The sequence below is a fragment of the Thermobia domestica genome, chromosome 9 (assembly GCF_964235325.1).
Source record: "Thermobia domestica chromosome 9, izTheDome1.hap1.1, whole genome shotgun sequence".
Lineage (NCBI taxonomy): Eukaryota > Metazoa > Arthropoda > Insecta > Zygentoma > Lepismatidae > Thermobia > Thermobia domestica.
This window is the reverse complement of record NC_137462.1, coordinates 16240300-16259840: the sequence shown is the minus strand read 5'-3', so window position 1 is coordinate 16259840 and position 19541 is coordinate 16240300.

Below are 19541 nucleotides of genomic sequence, written 5' to 3'. Positions count from 1 at the left end.
ATGTGTATGATTAAAGTGGAGTTTCAGAGACATATTGCAACCAAGATTTTCGTAGCACAATAACAACTTTGCTACCAGTTGTTTGTAATATGTTGCTCGGTGTCTTCCCAAGAACGGTGAACAAACACTCTTCAAGATTTCCCACGCAGCTTTCTCCTCACCTTGGAGAATTTTGTCGAATTTGTGATCTTTGAATAGTTGCCTAATCTGTGGCTCTATGAAAACACCCTCTTTAACTTTGGAATCACTTAATCGAGGGAATTGTCCTCATAGGTACTTAAAGGCCTCATCCTCTTGGTTCGTGCTCTTAACAAAACTTATCATATGACCTAATTTAATATGTAGAGGGGAAGAAAATTTGGTACAATCTACCAGTGGTTCATTCTGCACATTTTTCACTCCCCCCTGAAGAGTTTCTCTGGTACTTCAATCACTTTTGCGGTAATGAGATCCACGATCTCCACTGTCCCATTCACATATAAAGCAACAATTCTTTGTATACCCGAACTGCAAACCTAGCAACAGTGCTATTACTTTAAGGTCACCACAAATGAGCCACTGAAAATCGTAATATTTAATGCCGTGAAGTAAACGTTTCAAGTTTTAATAAGATTCCTTCATATGAACTGCGTAACCTACAGGAATTGAAGGAAGTTCATTTCCAATATATAAAAGCACGGCCTTTAAACTCGACTTGGACGAATGTATAGAGAGCCTCTACTCCGTAGGTTCGTAATTAATTTTAAGTGCCCTCATGACGGAAGCAACCATACAAATATAAGAGTCTCTGATGTGCTCGCTTGGCTCCCTCCAAATCATGAGCACTGCAAAAGGCATTGAGCGCCGCTTCCCATTAATCCAATTTCTTAGATTGCTGGCACAAGTGTTACACACAATGTGGGGTGGCCAAGATTTATCTTGGACTATAATTTTACAACCAAAGTAATATTGATAGGCTTTTCTTATTAGTGGTGTTATAGTCTGCTTTTGTGACAAAAATGTTACTTCCCCACACACGTAGCAGAAGCTATCCGCACTGTTTACACAATTTCGCGGCATTTTTGTTTATTGAAACCCTCAAAATGTCATTTGAAATAGTCCCGACAACTATTTAAAAATATACATTCGAAATAACCGTATTTTTGCGTACTTGTAGCTATATTTTTGTCCTGCACTACACAAAAGTCACACCCAAAACGCTGATAACTGCACTAAACCTGTCTTTTCTAGCAATAGCAGAACACTACCGAGATAAGGAACACAACGAAACCAAGCGTTCATATAGTTTCTCCAGTGTTGCCAGATCAGTGTAACATTTTACCCCAAACGAAGCGAATATATTTATTTTTAAAGCGTTATTATTAGACATGCCTGTAAGACGAAAAGTAGAGCTAATATTCGAAAATAACATTCAAATTCGTTATCAGCACCACACAATCAATAAGAATTAGCTGATTTTGTCCAATTTACATTTTCGTTGTTGAACAGTGTAATTGGATAAATATTACTCATTTCATTTTTAATAGTTCCATCAAAAGCACTAATTGGTTCACGTAAACTGAAAAATAGTATATGTGATGAAAAAAAATGAGAACATTTTTTTTTGAAAATTCGATAGAGCAAATTTTGATAACGGAGTTATGCTTTTTTCTGCTATGTCTGCTATGGTACCAATCGAGCTGCGCAACAAAAATTAACAGATATCGATATGCGCCATGTGTACAGAACGCAAAATGATGAACGTTTGGTCAGAATTCGATATAGGTTATGCACAATATGAACAAAGAATGCAAATATTGTAGAAAAGATGTTTTGTGAAAAAAACTTCCTGAATTGTAATATAAATTAAACGTAACCATTGTTTTAAAATTTGTATACTTATGAAAATCTCCATTGACAGTTTACTGTTAAATACATGAAGCCATGACACGGCTGCAAGTAATAGTAAGCATGAAATTTCAAATAAAATTATTTAAACACTTTAAATAACATACAAGGCCTTTAAGGCTTCGCATATGCATTAGCGTATATTTTTCAAAAAGTGCAGAGAAAGGTTAAAGAGTTTGCAAGTCGTGAGGAAACAAAATAGAGGGAAATGTAATTATCACGTGCACAAATTTAAAACGCGTATATGTGCATGTAGGTGAAACACTTGCAAAGCATTACAGTTAGCATTGAGTATGCAAATATAGAAAAGGGGTCCCTGAAAAGCAGTAAACTAATCTGGCCTTTTTTTGGTCTTAATCCCCGTAAGTAGAGCTTTCCAGCTACCATACACCGTGTTTGATGGTATTCCCATTGATCGAAAGAGCCTTCATGTATTATATCGGGAAAAGGTACAACAGTCTTCTTCTCTGGGGTGCGAGACCAGTAACTATCTGGTACGTTTTGAGTTTCGAGAACAGACAAACTCTAAACATTCTACACCGGAAGCATAGGGAGCTTGACGAAACACCTCAATCTCATACTGTCCTGGAAAGGACAACCAGACGAGTTGCATGCATGAAATCATTATACTGATGCAATTTTAGTAGTTTCGAAGCCCACAGATCTGATCATTTAGGACAATGAGCGTCATGGAAAAGAAGGCGAATGCAAAGAGAATTCTCTGCACATGTATGTCCTTCTCTTTCATACTCATGACGGATATGGAAATAATAATAGAAATACAGAATCAACATGGATATGATTTGGCTCCTCCCCTATCAACCTTCTCCGGGTCTTTGCAAATTTTGTCAGGCTTTAGCAATGTCTTTTGTTTCCAAATAGTTGCTTGTACGACTTTCTTCTAGTGTCCTATCCGAACGCCCTTGTTTGTAATATTTTACCCGTTCACCAACACAGAAGACCATCAAACATAACCACTCCTCCACAACAGTAGGTGCAAATAAAATAACGTCATCTGCACCTCAAAGATATTATGATATCATTCTACAATTACGTAAATTTGGTCAATATACACAATGAAGTTTTCTTAAGTGGACCGCAGTGGCTCTGGTGTACGAGGTCATTGGTTGGATGCCAACTCGATCCAAGTTACTTTGTGGTGGACAAATACCGTGTGTGTGGGTTTCTCGAGGTTCTCCCATTTTCTCTCACCTTCCTCATTCCACCACTTCCTTCATCTCTAATCATCACCGTCTCCTTTAATTTAACCGGCATAATTGTGGGACGGACCAATTAAAGATTCCACTTAAAATATAAAAGAAGTACAATACTTAATCTACATACCTCGTATACGGTACCTGTAAATTCTTCAACTATAGCATAATCTACAAAGAAAAACATCTAAGACATATACAACAGAAGACACTATAGTCAGATATTTTCGGAAGGCCACTTAAGATATGCTGTCGTTATGAGTAAGATATTATCATTAGTACGTTGCATTTGTTTATTAAAACTACTAAGAAATATTCATTAAAAATATAAGAATGACTAGCAGCGTAAGTGCAGAATATTTTTTACTGTGAAAAAGCAATTCAATTTTTACGTATTGTGTGTTATTTTAACAGTGTAAAATCTATTGCAATCTATTACAAAAATTTAAAATATTTTCTCACAAGTAAGTATTAAATATGAAAAGCAGAACGTATGGCAAGTGGAAATATATAATACAAGAAATGAATATTTGCTTACCTAAATCTGGTTTTAGTCTATTTATGAAAGGAAGAGGGCCAAGGGTATTTAAGAAAGCATAACACGTTGAAGTTAGCAATGCAATTGAAATCACCAATACATTGACCATGTTGATCAAGTGGTGTAATATGGGGACTGAGATTAAGTTGTTTTTATAAACCCAAACATAATCAGCAATTTGAAAAAAAAATAAAGCAATTTTCTGATTTTAATGTCATCGTTAATAAGTTGATAGTTATTGTGAAGATTTCTTATCCTCGTAAAGACAGAAACATACACTTTGAAATCTTGTTCTCGAATGCATTAGCTAATGAATTCAATGCATTAGGCTGTAACACAAACACATTTTAGAACACGAAGACAATAAACACTTCGATTTCGTGGCATTATCCTCTGTTCTTTACAAGATAAAAAATGACTTTTCTATTTTCATGCAAAACTTCAAAGACAAGAAACTGTTAAGAAATCATTAAAGTGAACAATACATTTTACGGATAATGTAATAGGAGAGAATAAACACACAATATACGACTTACTACTTTCCAATGATGCGTTATTCACAATCATTATGTCCATAGGTTGTTTTTATTTATAGGCCATATCAGCTTAAAATATCTAACGTCTTTACAATTGTCACAATTCATTTATTAATCGTGCACCAGTTGTTTATATACAATGTAAAGAAATTATAAGTAATTTATAGGAAATCAATAAAATTGAAACTGTTTTTACTCTATAGAATGTCTAAACAAATCATTGTAGTAAGTAGTTGCAACGATTTGCGTGACAGTTTGAGAAATTCAATATTGCTTTGATAATGTTAATAAACTATATTTTTTAAGTAGGAATTTTACCAAGAATAAGGATGAGTATTTTAGGGTTCTCATATGCATACAAGCTACATTTTCATACAAAAAGTTTCATGTTTTACATTTGTTGCTACTAATTACAGACGACTTAAAAAAATAAATGAGAATATTGAACAAAGCGAGATACAAGCATGTTATAGGTGTTACTCCATTCAGCTTCCTACTTTATTTCCCACAACGTCCTACCATAGAAGACTAAGCGTCACTCAAAAACAGAACTTCGTTTTGCGTAGGCAGTTAGCGTACACGCCTCTGGCCTTTGAGTATCCGGATTCGATTCCCGGCGGAAGCTCATGTGGTTCGAATTGTGCGTTAATCTGTAGCTCCACATCTAAAATTGTTTTGCTGCTCAACGACACGTAAAACTGAAAACCACGTCATCTCAGCTCACTGAGAAAAATAAATAGAAAATACTATGAATGTATATGTTGCTGGCAAGTTTATAATGAAAGTTTGCAGAATTATTTCGGGAATAATATGTGTGAAATGATCACACTTCAAATTAAGTATTTGCACAGTCAGATAAAATATGCACTGCCAGTAAGTCACAAACTGAAGATCAAGATGAAAATCAGTCTCCCGAGAACGATAAGTGGAAAGGTAATTCATTAAAAATGATAAAACGAGAGTCAATTAATGTAGGATTTTCGTTTGATGTTGTATAAATTTAACGAAATTAGCACCACTTAAATCTGAGTACTAGAACATTTATATACATCCGCAAGAGCTAAAATGTCAAAAGAGCAGAACATTGAAACTTTCTTTTCATGAGGAACTGGGTGTATTTCGAAAATTGTAAACTCAAAATAATTCACATACAAAAACATCTTAAAACTCAAACAAGTCTGGTGTGTTTCAGAGAGGGAGGAAGACACAGTTTATAAACTGACCACTTTTCAAATTGTTTTTCTGGGTCTCCATGTGGCATACTCGCTAACGCTCTCTCCTTTGGTGCGAGCAGTTCCGGTTTCCTTTTCCGGTGGGAGCACTAGTATGAAAAATTGTAAGAGCTTTTTCAGGCTATACATCTTGAATCCGTTTTTTCCTGGGATCTTCTCATTCACTCGAGGCAAATGCCGGGATGTTACCTAACATGATGGTTAGAGACGGTTTCTTTCTTTCCTCTTCATTAGATAGTGTGACCGCCGATGGATATTATCAATCATATACGAGACGGACTAAATGGTGTTAGAAATTTCATTTCTAATCGTAAAGAAATCGTTATACTGCATGGTTAGTAAATTTCATATAGGTAGCCACAGCCGATTCTATTTAAAATTTATAAGATCACTTACAAGTTTTCGGAGAAAAGGTTAAATTTTTGAACGGAAATTAAAGTCGAAGTACTTGCTTCTTCATGATTTGTTCAATAATATATTATTAAGGAACCTTTTTATTTTTTAAAAATACCGAAATTGGCGTATGTCAGAAGAACAGGATGCTTCATTTATTGCGCATTATAACATTTCCACCTCTCACTTTATATCTTTCTATCTATAACGTTTGCATATAATAAAGCGCCTGATGAATATACAGAAACTGAATGTACAGAAATTAAGACTTAAATAGTAGTCATTTCGTGAACAGAATCTACATAAACAGAATTTTACCAATATCATGTTTTCAATTATGTTTCAAATGGAACAAATTTCTTTAAAACTCTTAAGTATCAATGCAGTGCTCTATGATATAGTATCATATGAAGCAAGAAACGAGTTCAATCAATGAGGCCAACTGGAATTTCTTATGTAAGTTTTTCTTCTGGTGTTATGCCTTCAACCGTTTGTGATTTTGATGTAATTGATGTAGTGTAATAACATTCAAGACTTTTGACTTAAAATGACTTTGTATCTCCCTACAAAAGTTTGATATTTATTTGCTCTCGTTTCACTAACATATACATTGGTATATTTTACCATGTGAATATTTCGAGCAATTCTCAATGGTTCTTCCAGTAATCGCAAAGAATGCTTTTTTTAACTTTCTCATTCATTGTTTTTCTTAATTTTATCGGTTCGGGCTTTGTAAATACCAAACGGCTTTTCCTCACTCCCTATATATATCGCATAACACTTGTAGTATCTACTAAAATCATACATTTTCAGTAATAAATAAAGAAAAAATAATTTCTTAGAAGGGGAAGTCGTTTGATGTACAATGTACGATCAGAGCGTAACTCGTATACAGAACAATAATATATAATTTCAAATTGACATGTGTTTCAAGTTCATAAGGAACAAGACAAGAGGAGATCGAAGTATTGATATTACAGCTATAATTAGACTATGAGGACTACCCATTTATTGTAATTGCGTAGTAAATATTTCACTACCAGATCAAGTGTTCTTACAACATGCTCTTGTCCGCTGACCTTTCTTGGAACAAAGCAACGTAATGACTTAACAAAAGCCTACGAAATTAACTTAGGGCGAGGAATATTTTAAAATCCTTCATTTAAATTCGTTCTCTCTATCTGGTTCATAGACAATTAGCATTAAAATCTATTTTGTTTCTCAAAGAGTTGTTGATTCTAAGAAACAAATAAAATGTATTTTACATACACTGTCAATAACATAACTTTCATTATATCTTTCAAATGGTGCTACTGGTTAAAAAACAACAAATAAATCAAAACATGAAGAATAGTTATTCATTAATACATATTGTGCGACTTTTTCCTCCACTCCTGAAAATAATCATGCTTTTAGAAAACCAATGTATAGTAGGTTTTCTCCGGCTTATCCTGTCGCATTCCACCATTTTGTTTATTATCATCAATGACTCCCTTTGTTACGAAACAATGAAATTGGTGACGTAAACGAAACAAAAGCTTCATTTTGTACCTTCGCCACCACCCTCTGGATAAGCAATTTTATATATTTAATTTATAGTACTAGTAATATTTTAGGAAATATTTTAATATGGAATATTCTGAAATTCTGTCTAGCTTCTTAAACTGTTAGTAGTCTATAATTACGTGCCTCAAGGATATTGAAGGTATTTGTTATTTTTCTGTATACATATAGAGAAAAGAATGCTTAAAAAGTATCATGTTATTTCATCTGCTAACACCATTTAGCCATAACGTACCTTTGGAGTTGAGGTAAGGAAATAAGCCAATATGCACCGTTTATATTATTATTATTATTAAATATATTATTATGATAGCTTATGCGTTTATACTATTGCATGCATTTTCGATGTGGATAATTTTCATCCCTATTTGTAGACACATGAATTATATAGATTCAATATTTTTTATTGTGTTGGATTTGTCTGTCATGAAACAATGATGGATATTCACTGCTGCATCGTGATAATTGTTTGCTTCATATATAACAACAATCTCAAGTAAATCTCTGAAGTTAATGCTGGAGTATGCGTTTCCGTCCCTATAGTTATCGAAACGAAAAATGCTATATGGAAGGGAAGTGAAAACCGAAATTCGCTAATTACGCAAACACGGTGGTTCAAACCCTGCCGTGCGCTGCATTTTTCTGAAAGTGAAATTAAGCATTAAAGAAGGAATTTAATGAAATATAAATACCAATCAGAAGAAATCAGGAAACTAAAGAACATTGAAACCGTAACGAACGTTACACCAAGGAAGATAATTATAGTCTTCGTGGGCAACTGAAGAAATTGGTCTGACGACGAAATTACTGCTGCATATTTCAAATTATATAACTCAAAAATTATTTTTTGTATCAAATATTATCGAACTGCTTCATCGATTGAAAATATTGTTCATATTCGGATGCGTTTTCAATGCAGATGGCGTTAATCTATATACTATCCCGGTAAAATAATTTGAAGTGTAACGTTTGTCTTGTTCTTACGAAAGTAATCGCATAAACTAATGAATCATTTTTTTAAAAAATGCTTTGCTTTTAGATAAGCTTATTTTTGTTAATGCTGATAGGCAGTATTTTACACTGGAAGAGGAATGCGAGAAAATTGTCATATTGAGTAAGCCAATCTTCAACAATACAAATTCAATGACGTATACTGAACCTTTTTAAATATTTCAACTTTAGATAGAATGGTGTGTACAACACTGCAAGGAAGGTAATATCTTCACTAAATGTTGGAAGAAGATTAGATTCTTCCAAATACATGTCACAATAAGGCGGGTCTTAGATACATGAGAAGAAACATATTTTCGAATTTCCTTTGCCGCACCGTATTTGTTTTACTTAGGTAATAAAAACATCATATAAAAATTGTCTATGAAATTCATCAACGTTAACCTGTGTTACAAAGAACTTGATTTCTACAAATAAAAATCCATTAGGTCTTAATTCAGCCAGTCAAAGAAACATATATATCGACGTGCACCTTGGGAGCATGTCCTCTTTAGCACAATATTAGCGAAAGATGACTTTCGTCAATGGAAACTTGTTCCGCTAAATACTGACCCACGAGGATCCACCACTTACCGTGACCCGCCATAATTCACCACCCACTATGAACTACTCTGACCCATTGTGACCAACTCGGACCTTCTAAAACCTGTCGTCATCAACTCTGACCCATGATCCACACCCTCTTCTCCTCGGACTAAAGTGATTAACACTGCAGTGGTCGCGCGTTCTACTATTGTAGAACAGGTGTTTTATTTTTTAAAATTTTGAGCAGTTGGCAACACGCTCGACCTTGAGTGGTTATGTACCTTTCTCCGACAACCTTTTGTACATCCCAGTCTATTTTCAGCCCTTATTCTTGCACCTGCTCCAATTTGTCACATGATATAATTAATGTTCTACTATTGTAGATCGCGCGACTATTGGCGTACTGGTTTATTTCGTATTAGTGATTTATTTCGTTTTACATTTTCACGTTATTTTTGTGGAATAGGTACATGTATATATTTGAAATGTCAGAACACAACAGTGAACAGGAGCTCCTTTGGTTAGAGGAGGCAAAAAGTGACTGTGAAAGTGTATTTGGTATCGAAGACATGAAGGAGTCGAGGAAGATTTTGTTGAATAAACAGTTGAGTGCAGTGATACCGAAGATGTACCAGACATTGTACCGGAAGAAGAAGAAAACAATGCAGTACAAGCCAGAGTTGAAGTCATGGGTCCACCTTCTCTTGACATACGTGCGTTTTTTATCGGTAGAGAGGAAAGTTAGAACCTTCTCGCAGGTATATAGATCCCATAACGCAGAGAAACTCATGAACTCCCAATTTTAATATAAGACCAACTTTTCGTAGGTTTGGCCTACAAGGCATTATTTTCATGCCTAATTGATGATGAACGTAATTGGTTTTAATGATCTTAATATATTTAGAGCAAATAAGAACGATGAGAATGTCAGACGCAAGAATTTTCTACAGGATGTAACTTTTGAGTTGATAAAACCAGTGAAAAGCTAACATTTTGGCATGGAATCCTTCCCAAAAGAGCTTCGACACAAAAGAAGACTTCTGCTTGGCTTCAGCAATGGTGTTCCATTATCACAAGACTGAGCTTCCGGGATAGGTAAATGTTTCTTTTGTGGCCGTTCTCGCAACAATTCGACAAGAAAAAATTTTTGGAAAATGCCAATGATGGGTGTGTGTGTGTGTGCCCAGAACAGCAGAAAAGCGTGTGTGGCGATTGTTTGGAGTAGACTATCATTCAAAAGGATTACATCAAATCATTCTACCTGTATGATCTATCATAGAAGGTTTATGCTATTATTTTTAACACTTATAAATAATCATTTATTAGATTTTTTGTTCGAAATTGTTGATATTAAATAAGATATATCTAATGTTTGTTTTTTGTCAATATTCTTGTATTAATCAAATAAAATATTTTTAAAAAAATATTTTAAAACCTGTATAATAATATAACTAACATACTCAAGACCGAATATTGCTAAAAGTCATAACACTATAGAAAAGTACTGATGTTCTACAATAATAGAACGCGCGACCACTCCCGTAACGGCGGAAGGCGCGACCAACGCAGTGTTAAACTTGTAATGAAACATTTTCTTCCAGTATTTTGCTCCTCTAAAATCTCACATTCTGCATCTCAAAAACCAAGTAGTAAGTAACACTTTTATTATTACAATTGCAAATATCAGAACTCAAAAGTGCATGAACTTCATTTTTCATTGGAAAAAACTGAAAGAGAAGAAAAATGGAGGATTGAAGACAAACGTAAACAAATTCCCCAGCGTTGAAAAGATGCTGTCTACAATGTACTTAGGATAAGGGGTCCGTGGATAGTAATGGATCGATGTGTCACTGATTCAGGGTAAGTTACCCTGAATGATGTTTCACAGTGGATTACATCCTGCTGACACACAATCCACTGACGTACTCGCAAATAGTATCCGATTTGTTCCGCGACCCACTCTATTTCTAATTTTTACATGTCGTATGTCATACAAAAGACGAAATATACATGCATATTTATTCCTTGATTGTGAAGGTTGGTTTCATAGATATACTAGTTGTGATGGTAATTTATTCGCACGGTGAGAAATTGAAGTGGATACATCTACCTTCCAAAGTTATTAGAAACAATTTCCCGACCACAAAACCATGAATTCAACTAATACTTCAGAAACTTCAACATTTTATTTTTCAGATCTCCTACCCTTCATCCTCTAATAATGGGGATGAATTTAGTCGTAAACGCCATTTTGTCTGTCAATATTCATTTCAAAGAATACGTGAAGCTTGTGTTAACGTGTGTGTGTTTCCTCGGGAGATGCACAAAAAGTGTTTTCTAAGCTTCCTGAATAATAATGTTAGGTCCTGTAACTGCTAGTGAAAGTTGTAACCGCTTCAAATCATGTCATCTGCAAAACTGGTAATTGTATTGGGTAAGCCGTCCAAAATAGCCCACGTGGCGATACTGAACTCCCTTGACCTAATGTCCTATGGCCCAACGTACATCTCATAAATTCGTATGATTTTTCTCGTGTGTTTGAGCTCAAAGATCTTATATTTAAGACTTTTGGGATGGAGCGATATCTGATGGTAAGAACTGGAAAGATCAATACTTGTTATGTAGTCGTTTTCCTTTATAGAGCTTAAAAAGTCTTGTATAGATTGGAAAGGTACCGACACATACTTAGTATAGCTGTAATATTTCTATAAGTTGAAGGCTATCCGAAACACCTGTGTGTTTGGTTACCGCAGGACCAAAACTGGAGAAATGAATTCATAGCTGTTTGTGGATCTAATTACACAGCGCAACAAATTCAAACTTTGTGTATTGTTGAGAGATAAAGCAAGGTGTTCTTTACAGATTCACAAACACTGATTACGAAAACGACAACAGAACTATTCCATCAGGTACCCGTCTTCCTGGATAAGATATGCTGCTTATACCATTTAGCCTTATGGCATACAGTTACCTTTATATTGTAATTCAAAAAAAAAACAGATAACAACGTGTCCGACAAGTAAAAAAAGACTCGATTACAGTTTAGGCGGAATATGCAGATGGATTAAACCACAGATCATGTACAACAATTCATTTGCTGTTGCAAAACGTTAATGAAAATTGCACGTGAAATCTAGATATCAGCGTCAAATTAACTTACAAGCTAGATACTTTTCTTGGAAACCTTTTGTTTGTGGGTGGATTTTCAAACTTCTTGTAAGAGAGTCCAACAATAATCTGCCAAAAGTTTTGATGTCAATCTTCAATTTTATCGTGTTTCCATGGCAGAGATACCTTGGTGAAATCGATCACCATGTCCACAACCGACATCTCGGAAATTTGGTGGGAAAAATTCCAGATACGAATGTAGGAAATGTAGTATGAGGGGCGTGTTGCACCCCATAGATTTGTAAAATCCTGCATATATCATGTTAGTTCTCTGTGGTTTTCAGATCTAGGATTAACAAAAAAAGTGTTGCACACATCTTTGAAGGCAAATCAAGCACCTTTCTCAGTATTTGTAAGTAACTCTTCGAAGGTACTGCCTTTGATCAGCACAGGAATTTGAGGCCCAATAAAAATGTCTTCCTTAATTTTTGCTGCACTAATGCGATACACGTTATACACAAGAATAGAAGCTTTCTCTATCACGCCAATATTTGAATATGTAATGGCCATTCATTGCTCTGCTATTCCAGTGGAACAGAAAAAACATCAATATATTGTGTAACCAGTCTGCATTCCCAACACAAGCCCCATGACTTTGAATTCATAGAGATTTTCCATTTGTAATTCCAATAGCTAATATAGCTTAGAAATTGTCTTATGTTGTCCTAGATATCGTAGGGATACTAGTATAGAAGAGATGTCGGTTCCCTTATGCAATAGCGCAACTTGGATATTCGTTTTTTGAGGAATATATGAATAGGCGTCAATCGTCTTTTTTTTCTTTTGAATTAATGCAAATTCTGCAAATAGCTCATTTATGTCTCTACAATATACCAGATTCTCGCTTATTGCGGAAAAAGTGGCAATGCCAGGCTGTCGTGTACGGAGTGATATCTTAGTGTTTGCTTGTAGCAAGTGTTTATCTTGAAGATGAAAACCAATTAAATCTGCTTGCCTTTTCGAAAGATTAATATATCTTACAAGATCATTATATTCTGCTAGTGTTAGTGACTCTCTTTATCATGGGGATGCAGATGGCATGTACACAGGATCTTGATTATCTGTTCGACAATAATCTGTCTGATGTTCAAATGGCCATGTCGCTGGTGGTTTTGGAACTGGTAATGCGAAACTGGGCTATTGCTGATTCAAAATTTGCACATGGAACTCTGTTTTGTTTAACTAGTAATTCCTTTTCTTGAGTTGAAAAATGTCGCAGTCTGTTATGTGATCCCTATACAACTGTGGTACACCAAACGTCACTGATGGGTGAGTTCTCTGCGAACAGCCTCTTAAGTAGTGGGAGCAACGTGAGAAACAGAGGACACTTACCTTCATCTATATTTCGCTCAAAATAAAACTCATATGCCTTTTTGATAAATGGGAAACTCAGATGTCGTTGGTATTTTGTCGTAACCTGTTTGGGAATTTCTAGACACAGCTAAATACAAGAAATTTGCAAACGCATATAAACAATACTTTCAAAGAAGGGAATACACAGCGTAACTGAATGCACAAATAACTCAAATTCCATCATACCATTACCAAGTGACTATTTGGTACCTGCCTCTGTCTTTTCCCCCCTCCCTCCATGCACTATCAAACACCTTAGTATACTTTGAGCGCGTATTATTTTCTCATCCGGCTCATTAGTGCCGCGCTGTACAAACTACAAAAATATTACAGTTTAGGCGGATGAACTTGCGTTTTCAGAGAAAATTTTACGTGATAGATAAAAACTGTTTTCACTGTTTCAGTTTTCGTCATCTGAAAACTGAACTTTATAGGAATCGCAGGTGCTTTTCTTTTTTTGCAGCAATTTCCATTGTCGCACAGTGTTATTTTTGCATTAAGAATTTCTTCAATTTGCTTGTCTACCTGATTCCGGATGTGAAGTGGAATCGATGTTAAACGGTCTTGAAATACAACTGACTTAGAAATTCTGATCTTGTGAACATATCCCCTAATATATCCAATATCGTCAGGGTATATATAAAAACACCCCTACACTTGAACAGTAATTCATAACTGCTTGTATTTTAGTTCTGTTGAAATTGGGGTTGACGTCGAAGATCTCTTTATTAAATAAAATTTTCCATGTATTTTAATCGTTTTTCAGTCTCTTCTTTTGTTGCAAAACGGTATGCTTTTTCGAGAAAATTTGGTGTTTCTATAGCGTTAAAAGTGATTTCTCGAGAAAATTTGGTGTTTCTATAGCGTTAAAAGTGATTTCGTGCCCTTCGTCAAGAACAGCTACTGGTGTATTCTTTACAGTAACGCTGTTACTATTACGGCTTGATACTAGAATTGTCATTTTGCTTACGTGTATCTTTTGGTCAAGAGCATTTAATCTGTTTCTCGAGTATTCTAGGAAGCAATCATACGTACAAGAATTATGCATAATCTATTTTTTCTTTGTTGCTAATAGAATAAATGTATTTGAGCCGGGAGGAAGAGTAATATGCACAGATACATACAAACAGTTTGTTGGGGTTGCATTATAACTCGAGTTGCAAGAGCTGACTTTGTATCTTTCTTGTTTATAGCTAGATTTGAGGCTTCCGTAGATGTTTAACCATAGATTACAAAGGCGGTTTGTACCGAACGTTATTACAAAGGCGTAGTCTGACGGACTATTTCGGGTAAAAAATGTATATTAACAGAGAAAACTTTCAGAAATAAGCACATTCAATAAAGAAAAAAAACTTCTGGATGAACTTGACTTCGTATAAGGTATGGTAGTGTTACAAACATAGTAGAATACCAAAAGTATTCAGTCGTATCAATTTTTTAACATATGTAGATGTAGCTGCAGTATTTAGCACTAGATATTGCAAGATACGTACATCTTAATGAGCTGACATTAACAGGAAATACTGGCTTGATACTCTCCACACATGGCCTTTGAGCAGATCACAAAATGCGTTATCATACACCTCAGTCTTGAAGGGCAGAAAACACAAATGTTTCTTCCTTGTCGTTAGGTTGTCCTTGACTGGATTTTCTAAAAAAAAGAAAAGAAAAGGAAAAGAAAAATCTTCCTCTTCCAAATCTCAGGCCAAAGAATAGAAATTGTGGAACTAGTCACGTTTTCTTAATCAGAATTGAAATCTGGGTTGTCTCTACCTTCATAGTTTTTCATGGCCCGGGGGAAGTCTCGCTTGCTCTATCCTCAAAATCAAGATTCATCTAAATAGTTCTAAATTTGATCGTTCTCAAAGTCCATTTTGCTTTACAGCAGTTGAAAACAAATCTTCACACACTAAAAGACGAGGATTGCATGTTTAAAGATTGCATTCTAAAGAATATTAGTCGATGTAACGTTAATCAACAATACAAATTTGTTTGAAATATAATTATATATGTTCCTGGTGGCACGGAATCTAACGTCTATATTGACATTTTACTACTTGTATCGTTTATTGAGTTTCTGTTTCCTATTTTAGTTATAATCATTAAATTTGATATGTTACGTTCGTCTTCTACAGTGATGTTTTCGCGACTTTCTGTCAAATATTCTGATTGTTTTTCTATTGCAGGAATTTCAAAATTATGAGCTTGTAATCGCTAATTTCTAGTTGCTCTTCCTCACGGTTCGGATGATGTTGGCTGCTAGTTAACGACCTTTCACGTTTTTTGACGTTTAAAATATATGGAAGTTCCATGCCACCGTTTTCTACATGCAGAGTGTACTAATATTTAATTTTCCGCATGTGTAACCTGTTGATGTTTCTGACATGATCCATGTATTTTCTTCCCTCTGTTATTGTTATATTGATTAATTCTCTACCCATTTCCTTGATTTCTATTCTTTGGTTGATTTTTATAGCTCGACTAGGCTATCGCTAATGACAATTCTGCCATTTTATTTGCCAAGGTAGATGGGTCATGTTGAGGAGGATTTTGTTCGTGGTGGGAAAGGGTCTTCGGTTCTTGGTTCATATTTTGATATACTTTTGGATTAAGCGCCAATAGTTGTGAGGACTTAAACGATATATTAGGCTGATATTTGTTAAATTGTTATTTGGATACAGGTACATAATTGTGCATTGGATTCATGGCAGGTTGCATCTGTATAGGATATGTATGATGAAATAGTTTTTGAGTTGGAATTATATTTGGTGCATTTGCTTATATATATGATATACTTATGTATATATATGATGCTTATATATATATTTGATATACTTTTGGATTAAGCGCCAATAGTTGTGAGGACTTAAACGATATATTAGGCTGATATTTGTTAAATTGTTATTTGGATACAGGTACATAACTGTGCATTGGATTCATGGCAGGTTGCATCTGTATAGGATATGTATAATGAAATAGTTTTTGAGTTGGAATTATATTTGGTGCATTTGCTTATATATATGATGGAGAGTGGATTAGGTTTAGGGTTCTGGCCGTATAGCATGTGCATTTTCTGTGGTATTTCTCCATAATCTCGATTTCGTAAAAGGTTATTGGCGGCTTCTACAGTGTTCAGCTTTGTTTGTAAATGTCTACTTTTTGAAATCTTTGTAATGCGATTTTGTTAAGGAAATCCCTTTGTAGTCCTAAAGATAAGTTGTAAATCTTCGGTTCTGACGCGCCTGATACTAATTGTCTGATTGCACGAAGCTTACTCAAAAAATATTAACTTATGGGTTCGTCCGTCCCCTGCTGGACTTGGAATAATCCCTGTTCCGCCGTGCATGATGGAATCCTTGGCCTGCTCAATTCAACAAACTTAGATTTTAAATTTTCATATGATAATGTTACGAATTGGTTTTTGTTCTTAGAATGCAATACTAAGTCTAACACTGTATAATGTAAGTATATTGGTAAAATTTCCTTCTTTTTAGCTGGCGACCATTATTGCATAGATACCATGTGATCGAAGAGAATGAAAAACCTATCTGGATCCTCATGCACTTGTAAGTTGAAGCATGTTAAAAGCTATATGAGTTGTACCCTCTGTTATCCTGTTATTATTATTTCTTCCTAAGTAATATGTCGGCTTACCAGACCTTCTTTCCGGCATAAAATCGCACACAAGAAAGGTATAAACTTAGATGATCTTTGATGCTGACCTCGTTATCTTTGTGCCTGATAAAAGGATAATAAAAAGAGCGCCCTCTACAAACCTCACGAGTCTATAAACATAAAATGTTCTATAGGTAGAATCAATGATGAAAAGAGGTTTATCCCTTCACGAAATTTATTATAAAATTTATTATTTCGTGTCCAATAAGATTATTGTAAAAATTCTCTACAATGAACAAGATTAGTAGGTTATAATGTTCTGTATGGGTATCTGTTTGATTCATTGCAGCCTCCAGTGTTATTTGAGGATGTTTTTCTAGGAGACCTGAGGCTACGCAGACTTCAAGAGGTACGGTTAAGTTTGAAGGTGAACCTTTTGCTTCATAGCAGCCTTCAGGGATCAGTTATGGTTACCTCAGCCCCATAGCTTCAAAGCGGCCTCCAGGATTATTAGCATAGGTTGCGATCAGCGGTCGCTTGATACCAAGTTCGTCCGTGGTTTCTTTTTAATTTGTCCTCCTCGTGTGTTCGTGTTCCTTCGAATCATTTGTGTGGTCCGCCTTCTTTTGTTCTCCTTCGTGTCTTATTCTTCAGTGTGTCGTCTGCTTTTGTAAATAATGGCACGTGTTGTTGTTATGCATGTGCTTTTGTTGTGATGTGGGGATCCTTAAATTATACAGCCATAAACGTATAAACATTACATAGTTCCACAATTCTCAAAATTATCTTTTTCCTTGCTTGAAATAAACAAATGAATTATCAACATATTCTGTAAATCAGTATTTTACGAATCTGAACACTGAACTATATTAAATTATTTCAAACAGTTTAATGTTAAATTGTATTAGTGAAGAGTTCTGGATTTCCCACTTCTGTGAAGAGTTAAGGAAATCTGGTTGTAGGTAGTGGTTGAAAGATTCAATGCACCTAGTGGTAGCATTGTTTTTTTCTTAATGTTTGTAGATAATCAGCTTATTGCTTCATGATAATATTATTGTCTTATTTTTCTTTATTTGGAAGAACGTATACAAACTTTGTGAAATTTGGCGCATAATCTAAAGGGGTTGAATTATCCTAAACTCATTTTTACAAAGAATAATAGTGTGGAATATGAGAACAACGATTGATGTATTTCCAATAAATAGGAACAAAATAGAAGTGATTAATTTTGAGAGAAATAAGATAAATAAATATTTAATTGTTTTGTTCGGTAGAGCTCAATAAAAAGTCAGGCATACAAAAAACCTCTTCACCACTTTATTTGCGAAAATAAGCCTTAACAATGTTCCTCTGTAATTTTCTAAACATTTTAAGGTCAATAGGCCTTCACGCAACATTAACTTTGGAGTGAAAGATCGATTTGTCTCTTAAATTATGACAGGAACTCTTCTGCTGAATGCAGCCTTTGAAGTTTATATTAGAAGGAGAAAATTATAACATTTCCCGTAGTTCGTTGCGGCCATGGGAGGGAAGTGAGGAAAGGATGTGTCCAAATATATTTTAAAACAATTCTCCCAAGCTCATTGCGTTTCGTTGAAGGAGGTGTTGAAAGGTTATTCGCGAGCTGTTAATTGACGATATCATTTACTTGGAGTCCTCTTTTGTAGATATCCTCGTCATGGAAAATTTCTTGAGGAGAAGTTGGCCATCTTCGGTTTTCCACCGATTATTCTTCGTGTCCTCTTGACATCCTTCTTCCATCGTTTGCTAGTCTTATGTTCTGAATAAAATAACACGTGTTCGTTGTGAAATCATATGTTTGCAATAATTGCTTACTCAAGAGGAGATGGGACTTTACAATATTAAATCCAATAACGTAGGTGGTTTAAATCATAATAAAGCGTATATCAATATAATCATTTTAAGCTATTCTGCTAATATGAGAAATGTTGTCGTAGGCATCGTAGTGCTTAAATTTGAGTTGGTTCTTAACATGTTTATGATTTATGTTGCTTCTACGTACTTTTTTTTTAAGAATTTAATAATCGAAGTTATAAAATGCGCTTCTAACTTATTAAATTTTAGTTAATGTTGACAATGCTGGTCATTATCGTATCTCTACGATTTCCTTAAATATAAGTTGTTTGCTTTCAAATGATAATTCTAACTTTAAATCTAATCTAACTACTTCTCCGTTCAGATGTGAAATTTATTTACAAAGTTTCTTTTAAATAAAATAATAATAGTCTCATTATTCATCTTAATGACTCCAAAGAGTACTAATTAGACACTAATGCCACTCATGATACACTAATCTCATTCTTTGAAATTACTACGTCATATTATGTTTTGGATCGTTATTTTGGAAATTCTGTTAATTTGCTTAGCGTTAATGTAATGAAATGAAAATGATATATTAAATCCTAAAAAATTACGAAAATTGTCACGTTATTCAAATTGTGCTTCCAAAGAAGAAAGGGAGAAACATTTATAATGTATTTTCTTA